Genomic DNA, 22,531 nt, shown 5'->3' with positions numbered 1-22,531 from the left:
CCTAAGATGTCAAAGGGCCATGCTTTCTAAAATGCTACATGAGTTGATATAAATGGTATCATTGAGTTTTAAACATATGAGATGTGATCAATAAATATGGTGAATGCTATTGCTGGGTGCCATCCAATGGAAAGGCAATGATTTCCATTACAGGAAGCAGCACATCGAACCTTAGTAATAGTGTGTGAAAAGTTTCAACCTGTTTGGTGCAGTCAGTAGGGTGTGAGCTACGGTTAAGAGGTGTGTTTTAAAGTGTGCCATAAATCATGTATCACAAACAACGCATTAATATGAAATGGACAAACGGTTTCATCCTCCATCATGACAACATTCCATGTCACAGATCGCTTCTGGTACGGCAATTTCTGTCAAATAAAAACATTATGATGTGTCCTCATCCACCTTATTCGCTGGATCTGGAACCGGGCGACTTCTGGCTTTTCCCTAAAGTCAAAATGATCATGAAAAGTAAACGTTTTGAATCGATTCAGGACATTGAGGCAGCCACAACCATGCAACTAAAGACACTCACGAAAGAGGACTCCCAGAACTGCTTCAGAAAGTGGCAAGAACAATGGGATAAGTGTATTTGAAGGAGAGTATTTTGAGGGGTATTAATGGCAATGTGTCTTACTGTAATAAATTTTTTTATTTAAACCTTCACTGTTGTCTTTGATCATACCTCATAACTAAAATCAAATACGAATGTCTTTTCAAAAGCTTTATAATAAAACAATTAAGATTAAATTGTGAGAATTTGCTGAATTTCTTTTTGAATCCACTGTTTTTGATTCATGCTACAATAAGATTATAAATCTTTCTCATCTGGATATGTTACAAACAGCTTTATTATAATGTTGTCTGGTTTGTTTCAGCGAATGTGATCATTTTTCTATCTTCCTTATTTCTAATGTATTGGGTTCAAAATCTGAATCTAGTTCAAATTCTACATACTTCAAACTCCTATTTCTGTGACCTCCAACCATTTATATTCAAACTTTGTATCATAAGGACAAGAGGAGCCTGACCCTGCTCCTTCCTCTCCTGACTGGGCCACCATGCTAGTAGACCATCCTAGGAGATTTCATTAACCTTTCAACCTCCAGAGTTCTATATTCTTTAAACGTAATATCTTCACTTTATTCCACTTTCAGATACCCATCCCCAGGGTCATACCCTGGGTCTTATAACCATTCAGAATGGTACCACTTCAGAAGTTTTAAACACTAGTAACTCACTCTCTGATCACAATCCTTCCAAAATTTAATTCCTAATCTTCTCCCTCCTGTTCCTCTCAAATTCTTCCCTAGTTTAGATAATAGCAGCTCCATCTTTCTATTTCCTTGGACCGAAAATCTTGGGGTCATCCTTTACTCTTGCTCATCACCCACCTCCATTCTGTCCTGAAATCCTGTTGGCTCTATCTTTGAAATACATCCAGAATCCAACTTCTTCTCATCACCTCTGCTGCCACCACCAAGATCAAAGTCTTACTTTGCATTTCTGATTTGGATTATTGCAATAGCCTCCTAACAGATCTCCCTGCTTCTACACCGGATCCTCCCTATATCTATTTTCAACATAGCAGTCAGAGTGATCCATTAAAGGTAAATCAGATCATATCACTTCTCTGTTCAAAACCCTGCGATGGTTCTCCATCTTACTCAGAGGAAAAGCCTGTGTCTGCCAGCGTCAACAAGGCTTACACATTTGGTCCCCATTATCTCTCCACCTCATTTGTCTCCTGCCCACTCCACTCCACACAGGCATCCTTGCTGTTTCTGGAAATACCAGGCACTCACACACTTCAAGGTTTTGAAATGGCTATTCTCCCTGCCTGGAATATTTAATTCACACGCCTGCTTGATTTATTCCCTCTCTCCCTTCTTGTCTTTGTTCAAATGTTACCTTCTCAACTAGGGCCATAATCACACCCCATTTAAATCACTCCCCTCCCCCAGAATTCCAAATCCTTCTTGTCTTGCCCTATTATCTCCACCCCCATCCCACCATAGTACTTATTACCTTCTAATGTATTACAGAATTTACATATTTAGTATTATTGTTGTTTATTGTTTTCTCCTTCCAATTAGAATTGTTCATGATGTACTCCCAGCACTAGAGCACTACCTCACATATGGAAGGCACTCAATAAATACTTGAATGAATGAATGAACCTCCAATCTTGCAGCCCCCTCATACGCTTCCCTCTAACACACTTGCTCACTGACAGCATACACACCTCCAGTTCCTCGGTTGTTCGCTTCCTCAGAGTCTACCAGCCTCTCTTCCTTTCTTTACCCAATTTCAAACCTCTGGTTGGTCATCTGGACTGTTTTCTTAGCAACACTCATTCCAAATAAGCCCCTTTGCTGTATCTGCTCCACAAAACTCTCGTAAAATTATAATCCATTGTCCGCTTTTACATCCAGACAGCTGAATGCTTGGGGAAACACTATACAATCTTGGAGATTATTGCCACCAAAATCGATGGTCTCCAATATCAATCAGCCAAGCTCACTGTGTTACCAGTCAATCTTTTTATTTGTTCTATGAGTAATGAACATTTTCTTTGTGAGTGACTCACCTCATTTAATTCAAAGAAATAAGAGCACATATGTGTCTGGATGATGCCCTCTTTTTAGTTTTGGTGTCCTCCTCTATGTCCTTATAACAACCCCAAGGTATATGAGCATCAATAAAATTGTCATGTTATATTACCAGATTTTTATGTTTGTCCCACTACAGTTTCTACTCCTAAAAAGCCCGGCTGTTTCTTATTCATCTGTATCTCAGCCCCTAGCAGTTTTGGAAAATGGCAAGTGTTCCATAACCATAAGTTAGTGAATGAATACATTAGTTAATGGGTATGGAAGACCCATCTTTCCTTCCTTTCTTTGTCCTCTTCCCTAATCTCATTTCCCTTGGAAATACTCTCTGTTAGGTGGCTAATGGCTGTAAAGCAGCAGAGATCAGTGACAGTCAGAGGGAGAGTCAAGAGCTGGTTCAATGCCTGTATATTAAGATAAGAGGGGTACTGGTAGGAGTTTCAGGGGAATCCGTTTGGTTCCTCCTGGAATGGCTGAGAACTCCCTGGCATTACTGAACACAAAAGGGCCAGAGATATATTTGGGGGCTTTGAGTTCCATGGATTTCCACAGACACTGGGTTTTGACCACTTGACAAGTCCTCATACCCTAAACCCTCACTGAAAAGTCTCTTCTTCTGGATGAGCCTCTCTTTTGCCTCCCCTGTCAGCATGGTGCTAAAGGGAGTCTAAAAATAAATGCAAGAAAGGATCATTGTGCTTGTGAAGCTTCTGCTCTCCCATTCTCTTTGTTTCTAGGAAAGTGCAGCCTCTTGGGGGGTGGGTGTAGTCACATATGCACATGCACATATGTATTTACTTGTCTCCAGTGAAATCAGGCCACTTGAAAGATGCCTTTCTATTGGCTGAATTCTTCCTGGAGAATTCCCCCAGGCAATGCTTTTGTCCAATATGTCTCTTACATCATGTGTTGAGGGCCATGCAGGCCCAGTGATATGAGGACAGCTCCTGTCAAGCAGTTGATGGATGAGACCTCATCTTCACGACCACACAGATTAGACTCTCAGCTTACATCTGCTCAGAGGTTAACAACACACATCCCATTCACTGGCTTCAGAAAATCTGCTGATCGTGGACTGATTTGCTGCATTCAGCCAGGCTAGGATGCATGCTTTCTCTTTATATCCTTGCAGCCAGTAAATGTTGTTTTGTCATGAACTAAAACACTCAGCCCTGCCTCTTGTCCTGGCTGGGCCTGCACTCTCTAAATTTGCCTGCTTTCCCACAGTCATAAGTACTGGCATAGATTTGTTTGAGAGCTAGCTCCCTACCTAGTCTTCTGTCAGTTCAGGCCTACAGCTGCTGAAGCTGGAGAGGAAATGAAAGAACAAAGACATTCTGCCTGCACAATAGCTACTGTGGTTAGCAGTGGCTAGACCTGATGAAATCTAAGGTCCCTTCCAGTTCTTCCTTTAATTTATTCCAGAGACAAGATTCTTTACCCCTGCCACTGGGAAAATAAGCCAGTCATACTGTGCATTTCTGCTTTTCTACCTTGAGCAGGAACAACAGGCTGAGCTGGTTAGCACAGATGCACTAGGATTTAGGTTCCAATCAATCAGTTATCAATCAATCAAAATATTTAGCTATTAAGTGCAAAAGACAACTTGCTAAATATCCTGCCATCAAAATCTTTTAGCAGATGACCTCAGTGTTTCCATGTTTTATAAGTTATTATCTTTTTAATGATCTTCCTGTGTCAAACATTAATTCAACAATTCCTAAATACCTACTTGTTAAGCAAGGTATTAAGAAAAACTGTAAACAGAAAAGCAAATGAGATATAATTTCTGTCCTTAGCCATTAGGATACCACTTTCCTGGTTTCTAACTTTTTCACTGCAAAGACAATTGTCTTACTCTGTGTTTTCATGTTTTAAAATAGAATAAAATTTTAATTTAATATTATCAGTTGTTTTTTCAGTTTTCTCACTGGGCCATGCAACAAAATCTATGTATATGAATGTATGTTTATTATAGATGTTTATATGTGACCATGCATATAAATTTCCAGTGTACAAATTTCAGAATGCATAGCTCTCCTGGATTATGAATAGGCCCAAGGATCTATCTAAAAATGCACCCTTGCAAATATTTTTAAAGCTAAAATGTGGAAATTTAGTTATAACACCAAACTCCATTACTTCATTATACCAGCTCAAGTTTAGGACAGTAGTGAAAAAGCATACTGACAGATTCAAGATAAGCTGGAGATGAGAGGGGAAAAAAACCCCAAAGAATACCCTTAGTAGAAAGGAGCTTGCATGGCTTTAACTAGGACTATTATGGCCACACTCAACATCACTGAAAAAAAATTAGTTTCCAAATGTATTTTTGCCATGTCTCATACAAGTGTAATATATTTTAAATGTGTTTTTAAATGCCAGGGGGGAAACACTAGAAACACAAAAAATCCTCTTCCCTTATATAGACTCCGACCCTAGAGTGTAGGCATGTGTTGTAATTTATAAAGCAGTGATTTCATCTTCCTTTCTCCCTTAGCTACGGGAGAAGGCCTTGGGCAATTCCTAGCAGGAGATTTGTAGCATTTCCCAAAGGGCAGAGCAGATGCCCTGATTTTAAGTAGAGCACAGAACACAAGCACAATTGGCCGCATGAAACACCCAATCACAGGGAGTCTGCTGTGAGCCGGGTTACTGTCTACCAGGCTACGCGTAAATTCCTCTCTTTGAGACATGAAAGATTTGCCTGCCATATTGGGGAGGTTTCCTTTTCCTCTTCTTTTCTTTTTTGTCCTCATATTTGCGGCAGGAGAACTTTGGGCCTTGGTGAATCTGAGAAGAGTCTTGAACAACTATTGCCGCTGGACTTATTCCCCACTGGGCCAGAACCTGGGAATTCATGATGTGGGGACTGAGTTGTACTCAGCTGTGTCCCTGTCAGCACCTTCTACAGGGCCTTGACCCTGGTGGGAATTTACTAAATGTTTGTTATCCTGGATAAATCAGGAGACTTAGAAGGGCCCTTATAGGTCCAGTTCTTAGAACAGATAGGAGACTGCTAGAAAGGCACAGCCTGCTTGTTCCCCACCCTATGCCCCCACGAATTGCCTACGGCAGGATTTGAGTCAGGGTTCTAAGGAACACGCTTAAACCAGTAATCAGGCCTGACCCTCTCATTTTAAGATGAAAGGACCTGCATCCAGTTTTCCAGCCAGATAGTGACCACATTGGGACAGCTAATTCAGGTGTCCTGACTCCTGGCTCCCTCCAGTGTTCTTTCACTTCCCCCCTCGTTTCCCCAACCACCTGGTCACCCCGCTTCTGATCACCCCGCTTCTGCTAGGGGCCTTTTTCAGCCTGGTTCTAACATCCAGCAGTAGCCCTGGCCAAGGGTTTTCACCAGCCTCTTCAACTGAGGCTCCTCAAAGGCCCCATTTAGCTGGCACTTATCATCAAGAGGAGACAGTCTTGAGTGCCCAGGAGTGCCTTCTGCTGGGCTTTGCCTGTCCTTTGAGTTTGATTGCTGGCCTGGACCTCAACCCTTGTCAGGATTCCCTTTATAACTCCTGACTGTACCTACTGGCTAGAACCCCAGACTGAGTACTTGCTACAATCGGCTTTGGGCTCTTGGTTTCCATCATTGTCTAGTGTCTCCAAATCCTGGCCCCAGCAATGGCCTGGACTGTCTGGCCTGGGCTGTGACAGGAGTTGTATATTCTGTCCTGCGATTTGATGTGAAAGGAACAGCTGTTAGATAATCCGTGCACGTGTTTAAGCAGCTTTCATGGATTATACTGAGGTTAATACTAAGGTAACATGATGTAGTGGGAATAGCATGGGCTTTGAAATCAGATTGACTAAATATACTAGCTGTGTATGGCAAGTGACTTGCTTACCCACACTGAGCTGGTTTTTCTCATCAGAAAATGTGGAAAATAATATTTATCCTCTTGAGTGTTGTAACAGTTAGAGATATGTATCTAAAGTGAAAAGCACATAAGAAGCCTGGTATAGAAAGTAACAACTATTAATTTTATGTCAAATTGTCTGTATTTACACATACATATAGGGACTAAGTGCTGATTTTATGAAGAATTCAAAGTACTGAAGGATCCTGAAGTATTTCTGAATCATCAAAAATTACATATTACAGATGATTCTGACTATATGTGTTTTCTACCCTGTTTCCCCGAAAATAAAACCAAGCTGGATAATCAGCTTTAATGAGTCTTTTGGAGCAAAAATTAATATAAGACCTGCTCTTATTTTACTGTAATATAAGACTGGGTCTTATAATATAATTAATATAATATAATATAATATAATATAATATAATATAATATAATATAATATAATACCGGGTCTTATATTAATTTTTGCTCCAAGAGACACATTAGAGCTGATTGTCTGGCTAGGTCTTATTTTCAGGGAAACACGGTATTTCTTAGAATACTGGTAATGATATGGAATAATATTAAAAGCAGTAGCTAACATTGATTATATATGTAACATGTGCTAGGCAGTTGCTAAATGCCTATCTAATGTAGTCTTCACAGCATCCTGAGACAAGTAGTATCATTACCTTCATTTTTAAATAGGGAAATGGGATTCAGTTAAGTTCAATATAGCGGTGAAGTCACATGACTAGTAAGTGCCATGGAGCTGGGATTTGAGGTGGACTTGATTCCAGAGCCTGAGTGCTTATGCCATTTAATATTTCACTGCTCACATACTTAACCTGCTTGTGAACATTGCTAAGGAGAAGCCTTATCCCCTCTCTCCATTCCCCCCAATTCCGGACCTATTGAGGAAAGGCTTTCACCTCCCTTTTCACTCCAGTATTCACTCCTCCCCATGCAAGCAGGAGTGAACAGTTGAATTGGAGAGAGGCTAACAGGCCTGGGCAAAGTTCTACCAGATGGTCTCCAAGGTAGGAATCTCTACCCCTCTTTCCTCCTTTCCCACCCCCACTGGGCAGTGAGCTCTCCACCATTTCCTGGGCCCTATTTTAGCATAATGGCAAGTAGTGCTTTCTAATTTATTATAGCTCTTACCAGAAATCCCTGTGTTTTCTTTTTCTCAAAACCTTTTTTATTTTGAAATTAATTAAGGCTCACAAGAAGTTGCAAACAGAACAGAGAGTTTCTGGGTACCCTTCACCCAGCTTCCTTTAAAGATAACATCTTACATAACTAGAGTACATGATCAAAAACAGGAAATTGACACTGGCACAAAACTATTAACTAAACTATAGACTCTATTCAAATTTCACCAATTTTTACATTCTCTCTCTCTCTCTCTCTCTCTCTCTCTCTCTCTCGTTCTATGAAATTTATCACATGTATAGATTAATGTAACTACCACCATAATAGGGATACTGAACTGTTCCATCATGCAAACAAGACCTCCCTCAAACTACCTCTGTATAGTCACACTCTTCCTCCAATCATAAACCCTGGCAACCTCCGATCTGTTCTTCATCACTATAAATTCGTCTCTTGAGAATGCAATATAAATAGAATCATACAGTGTGTAACCTCTTGAGATTGGCTTTTTTTTCACTCAGCATAATGCCCTTGAGATTAACCCAAGTTGTTGCATGTATTAACAGCTGTTTCTTTTTATTGTTCGGTAGTGTTCCAGTGTATGGGTGCACCATAGTTTGTTATCCATTTACCTGCTGAAGTGTGCTTCAGTTGTTTCCAGTTTTTTTATTATTACAAATAAAGCTGCTGTAAAATTTGTGTATGGTTGTTTTTTTTTCCCCCTAAATGAATGTAAGTGTTCATTTCTCTAGGGTAAATGCCCAGGAGTGCAATTGCTGAATTACACAATGAGTATATTTTTGATTTTGTACTATCTGCCAAACTGTTCTCCATGACAGCAGTAACATTTTACAGACCTAACAGAAATATGTGAAAGATCCAGTTTCTCTGCATCCTTGCTGACTCTTGGTGTTGTATGTGTTCTTTTGGCTTGTGTGGCACATGTCAGCCTCTAGGAGTAGAAACCTTTTGATTAATAGCCCTGTGTGTTTGTATGCACTCTGGACTGAATCCTGGAGTGGTGTGGAGTACATTTTAGGATCTGAATTCTTATCAAGCTTCTCCTATATGTCAGACATTGTAACAGGTGCTAGGAAACACACAAAAATGTTGTGTTTGACTTTGAGGACTCAATATGTAGTTGAGGAGAATAATAAGTGAATACGTAAATATGATTACAAAAGAATGAATAGGTAAATATGTACAAAGTAATATAGGCATATGCAAAGTGCTATGGGCATTGATAAAGGAACTGGGCCTTAGAACAGTGGTTCTTAAATTTCAGAATTGGTAAGAATCATCTGAAGAGCTTGTTCAGCTACGGATCTCCCAAGTTTCGGATTTAGTAGGGTCTAGGGTAGGGCTCCAAGGATTTGTATTTCTAACAAGTTTCCAGACTACACTGACGCTGCTGGTCTAGGGACCATATTTTTGATGAATCAGAGTTTGTCTTAAAGGATGAATGGGTGAAAAACGAGAAAGCTCATTAAACATGGGAGATTGTAAACCAAGGCATGGTGATGACAGCGCATGGTAAGACAAGAGCACAACTTAAAGGGAATAAGCAGAAATTGTTCATTAAGGCCATACTACAAAAGATCTTGTATAGCAATAGACATCTATGTTTGAAAGCCAGGTCTGCATTTGAAAAAAAATGCTGGCAAGAGGACAGTAGCTAAATTGGAAATGGAAAAGACCAGTTAGGGGGCTACTGCAATAATTCAGATAAAAAGTAAATCAGGGGTAAACTTGGGCAATGGAGATGGACAATAGGAGACAGATTTGAGAGATATTTCAGAGGTTTAATATCTAAGACTTGGAGCTAACTGGATGTGTAGGGAGACCAAGGAATCCAGCATGAGGACTGGCTGGATGGAAGTGCTATTAACTGAGATAGGAAAGACATGAAGTAGAGAAAGATTAGGGTAAATTATGGTCACAGAGCCGTATTGACTGAGGAACATCCATCTGACAATATCAATGATGAAGTTAGAAAATGGGCTTTGAAAAGAGGCAGGGCTTGGGGATGTGGTGCAGGAGGGATTCCCTGTGAGGGGAGCAGTGTAAGAAGTGAATCAAGACTGGGGCCCAGGGTGATATCAGCATTAAATAGGTAGGTGGAGTTCAGCAGCCAGGGAAAGCAGCTGGTAAGAAGCAGAGAGGTAAAATCGGGGCATTCACGTAGGGGAAAGTCAAGAAAAGAGAAGGTTTAAGAGGAACATCACCTGAAATCTATGTAATTTTACTAACAATTGTCACCCCAATAAATTTAATAAAAAAAAAAAAAGAAAAAAAAAAGAGGAACAGAGGAAATGGTTAAGTGTTACATGGCTTGAGACTAAACACAGGGAATCTAAAAAGATCAGTTGGTTTAATGACCCTGGCAAGGGTCAATTCGGTGGAATCAGGGCATAAGGTGAAGAATGAACTGGAGATGAGGAAGTGGAGGTGACTAGTGAAGGCCACTCTTTTAAGAGGGTTGGTGGTAATGGGAGGCGGAGGGCTGGGGCAATAGGGAGAGGCAAGACCAAGAGAAACATTTCTTTTAGAGGCCAACAGGTTCCAGTGATTCATCAGTATTTATTTGTCTACCTGACTCGAAATATGCAGAGCACAAAAATACTATTTAATTAACTACTACTGATCCATCGATGGGGGCAATTTGAGTGTGGTAATCATTCTGGTATCTTCGTAAATTCCAAGGCACCCAATTTCTTTGGTCTTGTCTGTTGGTCTGTGAACACTCCCTATGCCCCATTATTGGCAGCAAAAGTTCCCACTTATTCTAGCTTCTTCCTTTGAATAGATTTAAACAATCCCTTAATGTGTTTAGAACTCTCTTCAAAGGTGCTTCTCAAAGTCTTTTTTTCATATTTTGTACCTAACCTGACAAACTCTGGGGGCCCCCTGCTCTCCTCTGGGGAGCTTTTTACATTCTTTGAGAGATGTTCTTTTCCCTCCACTGTGTCTCCAATCTTCTAATGACTTTCAAAAGCCTACATTTCATTTTTTTCCTAGTTAATACTCACATGTGGTCATAGTTTCCTTTTGAACATGGAATAATTGAGATCAATTTTCTGGGCTTCTGGATTTAATTGTGTCATGATTACTCACATTTATTGGCTTACCTATGGTTAACTCCTAAGACCAACTCCCAGTCACTAAGTAAGAACCACCTCCAGTCATTTTCTCTAATAGGTGGTTGGAAACTTCCTGTTATAGGAAAGTCCATCCTATCAAAAAAATCCTTATTAAAATGCTCGCCTCTTCTTCTTGACCTGATTAGGCTTTTTATAATTCATATTTAATTCAATTTTTAATACCTGCATAATTTTTAAGTTTCTAAATTTTTAACATTTCTATATTGGTATCATCAGCTTGGTTATCTAGTCTATAGCACTGGTCCTCAAACATTGGAATTACCTGGAGAGTTTTTTTTCATTTCTGCTGGTGTTCTACCCCCAGAGATTCTGATTTAACTGGTGTAGGGGGAATCCTAGGTATCTGGATTTTTAAAAGCTCCATAGGAAATTCTATGTGAACCAATTTTGAGAAATCACTGGTTTTTAGTATATTCCTGACAAATAATCTACTTTAAAATATTGTCAAAGGATTTGAATAGACATTTCTCCAAAGAAGATATACAAATGGCCAATAAGCATATGAAAATATGCTCAACATTATTAGCTACCAGGGAAATGCAAATCAAAATCACAATGATTTCAGTAAAATCAAAACCACAAAACCACTTTACACCTACTAGGTTGGCTAAAATAAAAAAGAAAGATAGTAACAAGTGTTAGCAATGATGTGGAGAAATTGAAACCCTCATATATTGCTGGTGAGATTATAAAAAGGTACAGTCACTTTGGAAAACAGCTCAGTACTTATGTAAATACAGAGCCACCATATGACCCAACAATTCCACTCTTAGGTATACGAGCTTATGAGTAGGTCAGTGGTGTTAATTATATTCACATTGTTTTCCAACCAATCTCTAGAACTTTTTCTTCTTGCAAAACTGAAACTCTATACCCATTAAACAATAATTAAATGAAGATTCACTGAAACTCTATACTCATTAAACAACAATTCCCCATTTCTCCCTCCCCCCAGTCCCTGGCAACCACCATCCTAGTTTCTATTTCCACAATTGACCATGATAGATACTTCATACAAGTGGATTCATACAGTACTTATCTTTTTGTGACTGGCTTATTTCAGTTAACAAGATGTCCTCAAGGTTCATTTATGTTGTAGGATGTGTCAGAATTTCCTTTCTTTTTAAGGCAGAATAATATTCAATTGTATGTATAGACCACATTTCATTTATCTGTTCTCTTGTCAAGACACTTGGTTTGCTTGTTTCTCTTTTTTGGGGAGATGGGCCCAACCACTAAGGTGACATCCAAAGGATTAACCTGTATTCTCCTAATAAGGTGCTTGGTAAAACTATCACAAACAGAAAGACTGTCAGAATTGGGGCTCAAATGGTGGCTGAAGAGGTTAGATCAAAAGAGTTTGAATTCAGGAGTCTAGGCAGACTCAAAAAATTAAGACACATAAGGCAGATGCTGGGAGCATTCAAATAAGGACAAGTAGTGGTAATTTAGGGATTGAACATGCAAGGGTGTTTAAAACCAGGAGATCATTCTGAGGGAGAGAAATACAGAAAGAATCAATGAAGGAGTAAACTATGAGTGAGAACCAAGCAGGGTGAGGGAGTGCAGGAAATTAGCTGCGGTCCCAGTGAATGAGAGGTGGTGCCTGAAAGGCCCAGGCTAGCATAGGTTTCTAATGCTGAGCTCTAGGATTGTGGTAGGCAGTGGGCCACCGGAAAAGAATGAACAGATTCTGAATACACTTTAGCCTCTGCCTCAGGACATGCTGACCTGATGAGAGGGTGGTGGTGGGGGAAGGGGGATAAAAAAAGATAAACCAAGCCTGGGAAATTTATACTGGATTTTGGAGCTGACTCCCAACACCCAAAGGGGTATGGCTACTTTGATTTCTACCCAGGCTGGTATCAGTATCTCCAGGGGTTGGATTTGGTGAGGCTGCAGGGACATCTATGTAAGCGGATGCTTGGGGTCCAAAAAGTGTTAGTTATCGTCTGAAGGTTGTAGTGGGGCCTACTATAAAATGAATTTTGTACTAATTAAGAACACTTATTTTCTTGAGTCGAAAACCAAAGTATGCCCAGATTCTGGGGATGGGGACTAAACTGAAAGTTGGGAGTTAATGGGGGCTGGTTGCAAAAAGAAGAAGGGTATAGAGGATAGAAGACAGTTCTTTGCAACCCTAGGACACTGGTCCAATGTGAAATTTCCCAGGATGGGAAATAATTGTTTAGATGTTACATAAACAATTATTACCAGTTTGTTTCTCTTCTCTTTTTCTTCTTCTTTTAAAGAGTTCAGAGTGAATAGGTACAGATGTATAGAACAAAACGACATGTTTCTAGAAAATTATATTCACAAATAGGCTTCTCTAATTTGCCCGTTCCTCAGTGCTGAGGAATGTTTTCTAGCAAACAAAATGCACGAAGAAATCTATCGGGCAGAAAGGCAGAGGGAGACAGCTGCAGCCACAGCATCCAGGAGTGACAATGATTAATTCCTACATCTGCTCAGTCAGATAGAAACAAAGGTCACTGTGCATAGATTAGCATCCTGATCACCACCTCCTCCCAACACACACACACACACACACACACACACACACACACACACACACACAAGAATAGTATCTTTCACCATTGATAATGGCAAAATTCAAAATGCCTGAGAACTGTTTATTATCTGACGCCACCCTCCCAAAAAAGCAAGCTCTTCAGTGGGATGGAGACGGAAGAAGGCATAGAGTAGGATCAAAAACTGATTAATGTAGGATTATTGTCTGATTTTGTTAGCATCCAAATTAAGTGAAATTTGGATGCTCAGTTACATTTATAAAAACAAAGGGAACAGAAAATTTAAGAATAAATCTTGATGCAGTAATTTGATCAAAGAAAGCCTATTGTGGTGAAGCAGTTGAGCACATGTGGACTTTTGATATTATGTAAAGAAGGTATTTGAAAGTTGACTCTGTCCTCATGTTCAATAGTCCCCTGGAGACATTGCCACTTCCTTTTCATGACTTCTGTAATTGTCGATCCCCGACAGGATGACTTTTTTTTTTTTTTTTTTTAATAATCTTGGGCTAGGAAAGGTATTTTAAAGTACACAAACTATAAATACTTAGCTCAGTGAATTATCACAAAAAAGATATCTATGTAACTGTCAACTGAATCAAGAAAGAACATTGAAAAAAAAGAGAACATGACAGAACCTCAAAATCTCTACTCATAATTATTATCCTTATCTTCCTCCCTAAAGGTAAACCACTATCGTGACTTTTAACACAATACTTTAGTTATGTTTGGTTTTGAATTTTATAGGAGAGGAGGTCATATAGTACATGCTCTTTGGTGGCTGGCTTTTTAAGTTTGACTTTTGTGAGATTCTCCCACGTTGCTGGATGTAGCTGTAACTTCTTCATTTTCGTTGCTGTATAGTATTCCATTGTAAGACTACACCCTGCCTTATTTATTCCTTCTACTACTGGAGGGCATTTGAGGTGATTACAAATAAGGCTATTGTGAATATTCTTTACTCATGGTATAAATGCACATACATTTCTCCCGGGTATAATTTAGAAATGGATTTGCTGGCTCACAAGGTATAGGTGTTATTTTAGAAGATTTGCCAAATTATTTTCCAAAGTGGTTGTGCCAATTTGCTCTCTCACTGTGAGTAGATGAGAATTTCATAGCTTTACATCTTTATCTTAAAATTATCTTTAAAAATTTAAGCCATTTGGTATATATCTCTAACAAGAGAAAATGTCTGAGATGCCCTAAATTAAATCACAGCAGGCCAGAGGATGGGAGGAAGAGACAAGGGAAGTTAATCAGTTAATTAGCCATGTGCTGAAACCAACAAGACTGCTGGCATTCCTGAATGTATGTTGAAACTTTGAATAAACTTCCAGGCAGCTATTTCAGTGATTATCTAGAAAGAATAGCACACCACCCGACGCTACCACATCTGTTTATGCATGAACTTTCGAGACTGTTGCCCACACCAATCCAAAGGTACTTCTTCCTTATGGACTATTCACCTAACACATAACTTTTCCCTCTTCACCTTCTGGCCAATGTAAATTATTTCAAAACAAGTCATCTTTCTTCTCCAAACTTATTGTATAAAAGAGCCCGATCAACCCTAGGGCAGGAGACCGTGTTTGTCTTCTCTGTCTAGCCCTGCCCGTGGTTTAGACTGTATGCCCCAGGACATGGTCCTTTTTCTGGCTACCATATGACTCAATAAACCCTGTTTTTCAGGACTTTTCAGCCTCAAAGGTTTTTATTTAACATCTAATAGTTTCATTTGCCTTTCCTGGCCACAGGTAACTGCTAATCTACACTCTGTCTGTATAGACTTTTCTATTCTGGACATTTCATATAATGGAATCATTTTGTGCCTGGCTTCTTTTACTTAAAATAATGTCTTGAAGGTTCATCCACATTGTAGCATGATTCAGGACATCACTCTTTTTTATTGCCGGATACTGTTTCATTGTATGGAAATGGCATTTCATTTATCCATTCATCAGTTGAAGCACATTTGGGTTGTTTCTGCTTTGGGGCTATTATGAACTATGCTGCTATGAACATTCATGTACAAATTTTTGTGTGGGCATGATTTCATTTTCTTGAGTATATACTTAGGCATTTAATTGCTGGGTAATATGGTAACTCTACATTTAACATTTGGAGGAACTGCCAAATTGTTTTCCACAGCAGGTGCACTATTTTACATTCCCACCATCAGTGTACGCAGTTCCAATTTTTCCATATCAGAAAATAACACTTGTGATTTTCTGTCTTTTTTATTCTGGCCATCCTAGGGGATATAAAGTGGTATCTCATTGTGCTTTTGATTTGTATTTCCCTCATGGCTAATGACGTCAAACATCTTTTCATGTGCTTATTGGCCATCTGTGCATCTTCTTTGGAGACATGTCTATTCAGATTCTTTGCTCATTTTAAAATCGGGTTGTTCATCTTTTTGTTATTGAATTGTAAACATTCTTTTTATATTTTAGATACAAGTCCCTTATCAGATGTATGATTTGGAAATATTTTCTCCCATTCTCTGGTTCTTTTAACTTTATTGATGGTGTACTTTGAAGCACAAAAGTTTTTCATTTTGATGACACTGAATAATGTATTTAGTGTGTTTTTTCTGTCATTGCTTGTACTTTTGGTGTCATTTACTGGTGTCCTCTTGATAAACAGAAATTCTTAATTTTTTTACTATTATCAATGGTGTCATAAAAAGTGTTATGCAATTCAGCTTTGCATCAATAGTAAAACTATCCATCCTGTCTTTCGATGCCCATACTATGTTTCCCCAAAAATAAGGCATAGCCGGACAATCAGCTCTAACGCGTCTTTTGGAGCAAAAATTAATATAAGACCCAGTTTTATTGTACTAGAATATAAGACCAGGTCTTTAATATAATGGAATGGAATGGAATGGAATGGAATGGAATGGAATGGAATGGAATGGAATGGAATGGAATGGAATGGAATGGAATGGAATGGAATGGAATGGAATGGAATGGAATGGAATGGAATGGAATGGAATGGAATGGAATGGAATGGAATGGAATATAATATAATATAATATAATATAATATAATATAATATAATATAATATAATATAATATAATATAATATAATACCGGGTCTTATTTTACTACAATATAAGACCAGGTATAATAGAATATAGTATAATATAATATAATATTAATACTGGCTCTTATTTTACTATAAGACTGGTTATAATATAACATAATATAATACCGAGCCTTATATTAATTTTTGCTTCAAAAGACGCATTAGAGCTGATTGTCCGGCTAGGTCTTATTTTTGGGGAAATGCAGTAATATAAAACCTTAAGTGAGAATTTTTTTCAAAAAGTATTTTAAAATGGTTTGGTCTCTACTGAAAAACTGACATGTATCCTCTTTTCAATGTTTCTTTTTTGTTTTTTTAAGAAACTCAAAGGTCATTTTTAAAACTTTTATTGAAGAAAAATGTGCATAAAGTATATTATAAGCACACAACTCAGTGAATTTTTGAAAACTGACACACCTGTGCAACTAGCAAGCAGGTCAAGGACTGAACATCACCACCATTCCAGAGCCTTCCTTTTGATCCCTCTGTCATTAAGCTCCCCTACCTCCCCCCTCAATCTCCAGAGTAACTATTATCCTGACTTATAACATTATAGATTAGATGTACCTGGTTTTGTACTTCATATACGTGCAATCATATGGAGTAAATCTTTGCACCTGGTTTCTTTTGCTCATCATTACTTTTGTGAGACTCATCCATAATGTCGCATGTAGACTGTTTAGTCTCATGATTGTGTAGTAGCCAATCACTGAATGCACTGGGATGTAGTAAGAGATTAAATTGTTGAGGGACAGTTGAGGCGTTTCCAATTTGGGTCTATTATGAATAGTGCTGTTAAGAACATTCTAGTACATCTATTTTGGTGAATACATGTATGCAAGTTTTGCTGGAATTTCTGTGACATAGAGTATGAGTATGTTCAGATTTAGTAGGTCCTGTTGAACAGTTTTCCAAACGGATTGTGACAATGTGTACTCCCACAACAATGCGTAAGAACTCCAGACGCTCCCCATCCTTTCCAACACTTGGTTTTGTCAGTCTTTTTTAATTGCAGACATTCAAGTGAGTATGTAGTGTTATTTCATTGTGGCTTTACTTTGCATTTACCTGGTAACTAATGATGAGCACTTTTTCATTTATTGACTTCCTGGATATGTCCTTCTGTTCATATCTTTGTCCATTAAAAAACTGTGTTCTCTGTGTTATTCTTATCAATTCATAGCCCTTTATTCTGTGTAAATATCTTTTAATGATACAGGCATTATGAATATATTCTCCCATTCTATGGCTTTCTTTTTTCCTTTCTTAGTGGTCTCTTTTAGCGAACGGAAGATGTTCTCAGTATTTACATAGAACAATTTAACAATCTTTTCTTGTATGAATAGTACTTTCTGTCCTATTTAGGACATGTTTTCCTGCCACAAGTTCATGAAGATAAATGATCTTCTTAAAGCTTTGTTGTTTGTCTTTTGCTTTTAGATTTATAGTACAAATGCAAATGATTCTGTTAGGTAGGAGTCAAGTTGCCTTTTTTCCCCATGTGGATAACCAACTGACCCAACACCATTTATTAAAACGTGCCCATACATATTTAGCACTGTTTCTGGATTCTCTATATCTGTTCCTTTGGTCTAGTTATCTATCCTTGTCCCTACAGCATACTTAGCATGTCTTAATTACGAGCTTTATAAGAAGCCTGAATATCCAAAAGAGGAAAGCTTCTCACCTTGTCCATTTTTCCCAGGGTGTTTTTGGCCCTTTGAATTTCCCCATAAATTTGAGAATCAGTTTGATGAGTTCACCAGAAAAAAACTTGTTGGAATTTTTATTGTAATTACACTGAATCCATATATCGATCTGGGGAGAAATTATATCTTTACAATATTGAGTCTTCTAATATATAAATATATAATTTATTTATTTAGAACTTCTTTAACTTCTGTCAAAAATGTTTTATGATTTTCTAGGTAGAGATACTGCATCTCTTTTCCTAGTGTATTAGTCAGGGTTCAATCCGAGAAACAGAACCAATAGGAGATAAATAGATTTGTCACAGGCAATTGGCCTATGCAATTTTGGGGGCTGGTTAAGTAGTCTTAAATTTTACTTTTAGCCATTTCTGTTCTTGAACTAAGGTACCCCAAGGAGCATGACTTTATTTAAGGGAGTGCTATAGGTACCTCTTTTAAACGTTAAAGGTCTATTCTCTATAAAACAACCAGTTTCCCTGTTAAGTGTAAGTCAGGTCATGTCATTCCTCAGTTCCAAACCCTATAATGATTCTTCATGACACTTGCAGTAAATGTCAAAGTCATTACACTGACTTATAAGATCTTACATGATCTGGCCCCCATTACTGACCTACTTCATCTTCTCTTACTCTCTGCCTCATTTGCTCTGCTCCAGCCACACTAGCTACCTTGCTTTTCTTTGAACAGTAGATATGTTCACAGCCTTTGCACATTCTGTTCCCTCTTCCTGGAATGGTTTCCACTTCATGACTTGTTTCTTATACTTTTCAAGTCTATACTCAAATGTTACTTTGTCAGTGAGTCTTTCCCAGGCCAAACTCTAAAACAGCAGCTACCACCCTGATATCCCCCATTCACATTCCCTGTTTTACTTTCTTTTTCTGCACTTATCATTAACATTCCATGTATTTGACAACTTCTTTTATTTATTGTCTGCTCACCCCTCCAGAACAGCAAAATCCACAGGGGAAGGGATTTTTTGGCCTACTTTGTTCTTTGATGTAATCCCAACACTCAGAACAGTATCTGATACATTGCTGACTAAATATTTTTTAAAACAGTAGATAGGCACAGTTGTAAGAAACTCGTAATTTGTAATTACGAGAAAGCCTTTTAAAAAGTACAGAACTCTGTGGTCAAAAGGGTATCAAGAACAGACAGATTTAAATGGAATGAAAAAACTGAAAGGATAGCTTAGAACGAAGGGCCACCAGGAGGACTGAGAATCTGAGACTCTGGACGTCACTCCTGGGGCTCCTGGAGGGAGCAACCACCAGGGGGAGGAGAGAATAGGAAACAATTGCTTACCTTTGGCACAATTTCATGCAGAATTGATACTGTATTAAAGTAAAAGAATGAAAATACCCATCTCCTAAGAACTTAACTTTATCATCATCAGTCTATATTCTAGGCCATTTAATTTGTTCATTCAGGAAACATAGTCCAGGCACGATGGAGATACAAAGGCGAATAAGATGTGGTCCTAAACCCAAGGAGCTCATTATCTGGTAAGGGAGACAGCGCTCCCCCTGCTCCCAATTCAGTAAGCTGTGATGGGGCAATGATATGCCTATAACAACAGGTGCACAAAGAAGGGTGCGTCCACTCCATCTAGGGGTGATACTGGTGTAGGCCTGACTGTAGGATGGACAAACAGCCTCAGAGGGCTGTGTAGAAACTACTCCTATGTATTAATCCTGATCCTGCGTCATTAACTTTCACTGACTCACCCATATTCCACCCTACAGCCATTATCCAAGAAAGACCTCATCTCTGTTCACAATCCTAGACCTTTTCACCTCATTCCTGCTTTTCACCTCTTTTCTGGCACCATTCCTGTGTGCCAAAGGCTTTTGACCTCATGATACACCACCTATTTTTGGCTCTATGCTCAATCCTTTTCAAATGATGATTGATACAGTGTTTTCCAGCTGTGAACCTTAGCTTTCTTTTTGGATAAGACCTTACAGGATCTGCTCCTGGCCACTCTGCCTCATTTAATCCTGGGCCCTGCAACACTATCCCCAAATTGAGCTGTGCGGGTGGTATTTATCCTAGTCCTGACTAGTTCCCTTTCTTCCTTCTTGGCAATCACCATCATACCAGAATTCATAGAGAAGATCCCAGAAATCTTTGTAGGGCACAATATGAGTGCACACTTTCCTGTAGCCAACAAGACCAGTCCTGCTTTCCTTTCTTCTCAGTTACCTTCCCTTCAGCTCCAATTACTCAAACCACAAAGAGGACAGACCTGAAACAATCAATATGAAAGGACAGCTCCCATCCCTGCAGCAAAGCATTACTTTTTGAAAAGCTATTTTTAAAAAACAGAATGTACTTTTTGGACTTGCTCATGTTTTTCCATGCAGGTGATGTGTTTGAAGCTCCCAGGGACCCTTAAATCACATCTTACAGTCTCCTGAACACAGTATGTATTTAGCTGCGTGTGTACTGACTACTGATATTGATCAGCCTCACTCAGGTGGTAATATAAGGCTTTCAGGAACAGAAAGAAAACAGAACAGATGAGGATGCGTCTAATCCTTCTCAAAAGGGTGGCGATCTTGAGGCCTTTCATTATAATGGAAAATAATGTGAAGGCTGGGGAATCAGAGAGAGTCTCAGAAGATACAACAAGAACATGCTTGAGAACCAGGACTCATACAGTGTGTTGGATGTTCAGAGGAGGAGAGAAGTAAGTAACTCAGCTCTGCTGGATGCTGCCAGGAGGCCTACACAAGGACCTGTCCGGGAAGGAAGCTGTGGTGGAGAAAGGAGGCCACAGGAATGCACACATTTCAGCTATTTACCAGGATCTGGGTCTCCAGCTGCCACTCCAGCCCAAGATGCAGGCAGAGTGGCAGGTGCCTCCGTGCACAGTTCCCCGCGTTGGGAGAGGCAATCTGCCACACACCCCGAGCAGCTCTGCACCTTCTTGCTGGCATACCAAGAGGCAAAGCCCTGCCTTCTCTTGACCCAGGCCATTTCTCAGGGTTGTGTTTGCAGTGAGCAACCCTGAGGGATGAGATAATATCTTCCCCCAAACAAAGAACAGGCTTGTTACAACTCACTACAGAAGTGGTGAATTCCCCAGGCTCAAGTTCCTCTCCTTTCATGGCAGCCCACTGTATGGGCAAGCATCACCCATCATGGGCTGCATCTATCCTAATAGGACCTGGGGTCATGGGAGCCAGCATGAAGCCAACACGAAGCTCTGACTACAGCTTTTGCCATGAGTAATGAAGTACTCTGTCTCTAACCTAAGAGTCTCTTGTCTCTTGCTGGCATCCCTAAAACAGTAACAGGTTAATCTGTTAACTTACAAGTAAGGCAAAAGCTCATACCCTACACAATTCTTATTACTCAAACTTCTGGATTTCCCAGATAGTAAAATCCCAGATACTGGGAATTACTGTGGGAATGCCACTTTCAATTCTGAGAAATAACGATATGTAAATAACAACTACGATCTACAATCATTATCACAAGTGATAGTGAGTAAGCTCTCAGAATAAAAGCTAGTCCTTAAATTGAACGAGTTGGCTTCACGCAAAAGCATGAAGCTGCCCGTCTGACACTGCCTTTATTTTATATCTTTCAGAGGAAGCACCAGGAAAGATACCTCTTGGTCCTAAAATATCTGCTTTGCTCCAAGAGTTAAGTTATTATGGTCCTTATTACACTACATGAAGAATCTAGAAAAAAAGAACACATTCACCCAAATCTGATATTAATATCTAGCAAAGTTATCAGATGGTTTTAGGTCACCTAGCAGGGCCCTTTGGAAAAGGATAACAGATGTGATACACATTTTTCCCTTATGAGAACCTTTTCAGAAAAATAAGAATGTTTGTAGACTACATTTCCAAATAGCTTTATTGCATATAACTGACATAAAATAAACTGTACATATTTAAAGTCATGATTTGATAAGTTTTAATAAATGTATACACTTGTGAAATACCACAATCAAGGTAATGAATATATCCACCATCCCCAAAGTTTTCACATCCTTTGTAAACCCTCCTTCCTCTCCGGTGCCAGCCCCTCCTATCTGCAGGCAACCGCTGATCTGATTTCTATCACCACAGATTGGTTAACAATAGACTTAAATTTTCTAGAATTTTGTATAATTGGCATGATATAGTATGTCATATTTTTTTCATGGCTTCTTTCACTCAGCGTAATTATTCTGAGATTCATCCATGTTGTTCCAAGTATCAATAATTTATTCTTTTTAATGATGAGTAGTATTCTAGTATATGGATATACTACAATTTGTTTATCCATTCACCTGTTAATGGATATGTGTGCTATTTCCAGTTTAGGGCTATTCAAATAAAGCTGTTATGAACACTGGGTATAAGCCTTTGTATAGACATATAGTTTCATTTTCCTTGGATAAAATCCCAAGAGTAG

The 22,531-nt window shown here is 38.9% G+C and overlaps 1 protein-coding gene across 5 annotated transcripts in view; it reads right to left on the bottom strand.

Moving 5' to 3' along the window:
• Positions 1–22,531, bottom strand: part of GPR156 (G protein-coupled receptor 156) — an 89,688-nt gene that overhangs the window by 31,367 nt on the left and 35,790 nt on the right. The window lies entirely within an intron of this gene.

The sequence above is a fragment of the Rhinolophus sinicus genome, linkage group LG01 (genome assembly GCF_036562045.2).
Source record: "Rhinolophus sinicus isolate RSC01 linkage group LG01, ASM3656204v1, whole genome shotgun sequence".
In the NCBI taxonomy this organism is placed as follows: domain Eukaryota; kingdom Metazoa; phylum Chordata; class Mammalia; order Chiroptera; family Rhinolophidae; genus Rhinolophus; species Rhinolophus sinicus.
The sequence above is the reverse complement of the archived record's forward strand: the minus strand, read 5'-3'. Positions and strand labels throughout refer to the sequence as shown.